The sequence below is a fragment of the Schistocerca nitens genome, chromosome 7 (genome assembly GCF_023898315.1).
Source record: "Schistocerca nitens isolate TAMUIC-IGC-003100 chromosome 7, iqSchNite1.1, whole genome shotgun sequence".
Classification (NCBI taxonomy): Eukaryota; Metazoa; Arthropoda; class Insecta; order Orthoptera; family Acrididae; genus Schistocerca; species Schistocerca nitens.
In genome coordinates, this window is record NC_064620.1 from 309698882 (window position 1) to 309702811 (window position 3930).

Consider the following 3930-nt stretch of genomic DNA (forward strand, 5'->3'; position numbering starts at 1 on the left):
TGACTCGCGCACATGTTAGACTCCTTGGTCCGTGTTTCAAGACGGGTCGTGAAATTGTCCAAAGCTGAAGCGCCGCTGACGGGAGCGATTATTCCGCCCGAGAGCATCCCGAGCCAACAGCGGCGCGGGTCCGGGGCCGGGCCAGGTAGGTCCGTCATCCGGGAAGAACCGCGCGCGCTTGCCGGGAGCCCGAGCGCCCAAAGGGGCGAATCGACTCCTCCAGATATACCGCCGAGCAGCCAGCCAGGACACCGGGGCTCTGCCCAACAGACGCGAACCGAGGCCCGCGGAAGGACAGGCTGCGCACCCGGGCCGTAGGCCGGCACCCAGCGGGTCGCGACGTCCTACTAGGGGAGAAGTGCGGCCCACCGCACACCGGAACGGCCCCACCCCGCGGCGAGTGGAAAGGCAACCGGACACGACCCCGCCGCGGATTGCTCCGCGCGGGCGGCCGGCCCCATCTGCCGAGGGCGGAGGCCAGTGGCCGGATGGGCGTGAATCTCACCCGTTCGACCTTTCGGACTTCTCACGTTTACCCCAGAACGGTTTCACGTACTTTTGAACTCTCTCTTCAAAGTTCTTTTCAACTTTCCCTCACGGTACTTGTTCGCTATCGGTCTCGTGGTCATATTTAGTCTCAGATGGAGTTTACCACCCACTTGGAGCTGCACTCTCAAGCAACCCGACTCGAAGGAGAGGTCCCGCCGACGCTCGCACCGGCCGCTACGGGCCTGGCACCCTCTACGGGCCGTGGCCTCATTCAAGTTGGACTTGGGCTCGGCGCGAGGCGTCGGGGTAGTGGACCCTCCCAAACACCACATGCCACGACAGGCGGCAGCCTGCGGGGTTCGGTGCTGGACTCTTCCCTGTTCGCTCGCCGCTACTGGGGGAATCCTTGTTAGTTTCTTTTCCTCCGCTTAGTAATATGCTTAAATTCAGCGGGTAGTCTCGCCTGCTCTGAGGTCGTTGTACGAGGTGTCGCACGCCACACCGCCAGCCGGCTGTGCACGCTACCGAGACAGTACCGGTATGCGAACCGCCAGGCGACGGGCGCGCATCGCTCGTTTCAGGGGACGTGGCCGGCCCCACAGGCCGTCACGACACACCCACGTCTCCGAAGCGGGACAAACGCCGCGCGCTTCAGTTTACGTAGCCGACCCTCAGCCAGACGTGGCCCGGGAACGGAATCCATGGACCGCAATGTGCGTTCGAAACGTCGATGTTCATGTGTCCTGCAGTTCACATGTCGACGCGCAATTTGCTGCGTTCTTCATCGACCCACGAGCCGAGTGATCCACCGTCCTGGGTGATCTTTTTACAGTTCCCACTGTCTCTTTCAAAACAGTTGCATAGGCGGGACTGAGGCGTTCGACGGCCCCTGTTCCAGTGTTTTGTGTCCAACGGCCTCACGGCCGATGGGCGTCGTACGGCTCCACTCCGGAGCGGACAGGCACTCGGGCGAACGTCATTCAAAACCGGCGCGAGGCGCCAGGTGCCGCAGGCCAGCCGCTCCAGAGCTTCAGCGCTCGTACCACACAACATTTTCCGTTAGTTTTGAGAAGCACGCGTGGTCCCGCACGCGGCGCACGGCTACTGCGAGCCGTACAGGTAGCGTGTTGCACGACACGACACGCACATCGAAAGACATGCAGTCTAGTCGGTAATGATCCTTCCGCAGGTTCACCTACGGAAACCTTGTTACGACTTTTACTTCCTCTAAATGATCAAGTTTGGTCATCTTTCCGGTAGCATCGGCAACGACAGAGTCGATGCCGCGTACCAGTCCGAAGACCTCACTAAATCATTCAATCGGTAGTAGCGACGGGCGGTGTGTACAAAGGGCAGGGACGTAATCAACGCGAGCTTATGACTCGCGCTTACTGGGAATTCCTCGTTCATGGGGAACAATTGCAAGCCCCAATCCCTAGCACGAAGGAGGTTCAGCGGGTTACCCCGACCTTTCGGCCTAGGAAGACACGCTGATTCCTTCAGTGTAGCGCGCGTGTGGCCCAGAACATCTAAGGGCATCACAGACCTGTTATTGCTCAATCTCGTGCGGCTAGAAGCCGCCTGTCCCTCTAAGAAGAAAAGTAATCGCTGACAGCACGAAGGATGTCACGCGACTAGTTAGCAGGCTAGAGTCTCGTTCGTTATCGGAATTAACCAGACAAATCGCTCCACCAACTAAGAACGGCCATGCACCACCACCCACCGAATCAAGAAAGAGCTATCAATCTGTCAATCCTTCCGGTGTCCGGGCCTGGTGAGGTTTCCCGTGTTGAGTCAAATTAAGCCGCAGGCTCCACTCCTGGTGGTGCCCTTCCGTCAATTCCTTTAAGTTTCAGCTTTGCAACCATACTTCCCCCGGAACCCAAAAGCTTTGGTTTCCCGGAGGCTGCCCGCCGAGTCATCGGAGGAACTGCGGCGGATCGCTGGCTGGCATCGTTTATGGTTAGAACTAGGGCGGTATCTGATCGCCTTCGAACCTCTAACTTTCGTTCTTGATTAATGAAAACATACTTGGCAAATGCTTTCGCTTCTGTTCGTCTTGCGACGATCCAAGAATTTCACCTCTAACGTCGCAATACGAATGCCCCCGCCTGTCCCTATTAATCATTACCTCGGGTTCCGAAAACCAACAAAATAGAACCGAGGTCCTATTCCATTATTCCATGCACACAGTATTCAGGCGGGCTTGCCTGCTTTAAGCACTCTAATTTGTTCAAAGTAAACGTGCCGGCCCACCGAGACACTCAATAAAGAGCACCCTGGTAGGATTTCAACGGGGTCCGCCTCGGGACGCACGAGCACGCACGAGGCGGTCGCACGCCTTCGGCTCGCCCCACCGGCAGGACGTCCCACGATACATGCCAGTTAAACACCGACGGGCGGTGAACCAACAGCGTGGGACACAAATCCAACTACGAGCTTTTTAACCGCAACAACTTTAATATACGCTATTGGAGCTGGAATTACCGCGGCTGCTGGCACCAGACTTGCCCTCCAATAGATACTCGTTAAAGGATTTAAAGTGTACTCATTCCGATTACGGGGCCTCGGATGAGTCCCGTATCGTTATTTTTCGTCACTACCTCCCCGTGCCGGGAGTGGGTAATTTGCGCGCCTGCTGCCTTCCTTGGATGTGGTAGCCGTTTCTCAGGCTCCCTCTCCGGAATCGAACCCTGATTCCCCGTTACCCGTTACAACCATGGTAGGCGCAGAACCTACCATCGACAGTTGATAAGGCAGACATTTGAAAGATGCGTCGCCGGTACGAGGACCGTGCGATCAGCCCAAAGTTATTCAGAGTCACCAAGGCAAACGGACCGGACGAGCCGACCGATTGGTTTTGATCTAATAAAAGCGTCCCTTCCATCTCTGGTCGGGACTCTGTTTGCATGTATTAGCTCTAGAATTACCACAGTTATCCAAGTAACGTGGGTACGATCTAAGGAACCATAACTGATTTAATGAGCCATTCGCGGTTTCACCTTAATGCGGCTTGTACTGAGACATGCATGGCTTAATCTTTGAGACAAGCATATGACTACTGGCAGGATCAACCAGGGAGCTGCGTCAACTAGAGCTGAGCAGCCGGCCGCCCGGGAGTGTGTCCCGGAGGCCCGCGCGAACACGCAAGCGTCCGCTCAATTATTCCGCAAACAGGAGGAGGCTGGGCTCCCCTGCACGATACACCTCGAAACCCTCTCAGGTCCCGGCGGCGCGCAGCGCCGTCCTAAGTACTTGGTCGGGTTCGAGAGAGGCGCAATCGCCCGGAGATAGGCGAGTAGACGCTTTCAGTGCGACCACCCGTGCTCCCAACTGAGCTTGCCGCTGCCGACAGAGGCCCGGGAGCGTGCTGTCGTGGTGTTGCCGGCGGGAGACAACACGCGGCCACAAACAGTGGCCGGGCAGCTCCAACGCCAGCGC

The 3930-nt window shown here is 57.5% G+C and overlaps 3 non-coding genes across 3 annotated transcripts in view; all 3 read right to left on the bottom strand.

The window, feature by feature from the left end:
- Positions 1 to 966, bottom strand: part of LOC126197514 (large subunit ribosomal RNA) — a 4222-nt gene extending 3256 nt beyond the window's left edge. The window contains exon 1 of the ribosomal RNA XR_007539873.1: positions 1 to 966. This exon is cut by the window's left edge and continues 3256 nt beyond it. This is a non-coding gene — a ribosomal RNA (large subunit ribosomal RNA).
- A 188-nt stretch (positions 967 to 1154) lies between these two features.
- LOC126196449 (5.8S ribosomal RNA) lies at positions 1155 to 1309 on the bottom strand. Its single transcript, XR_007538952.1, has one exon. It is a non-coding gene; the product is annotated as a 5.8S ribosomal RNA (ribosomal RNA).
- A 352-nt stretch (positions 1310 to 1661) lies between these two features.
- LOC126197329 (small subunit ribosomal RNA) lies at positions 1662 to 3570 on the bottom strand. Its single transcript, XR_007539696.1, has one exon. It is a non-coding gene; the product is annotated as a small subunit ribosomal RNA (ribosomal RNA).
- Between the last annotated feature and the right edge of the window lie 360 nt (positions 3571 to 3930).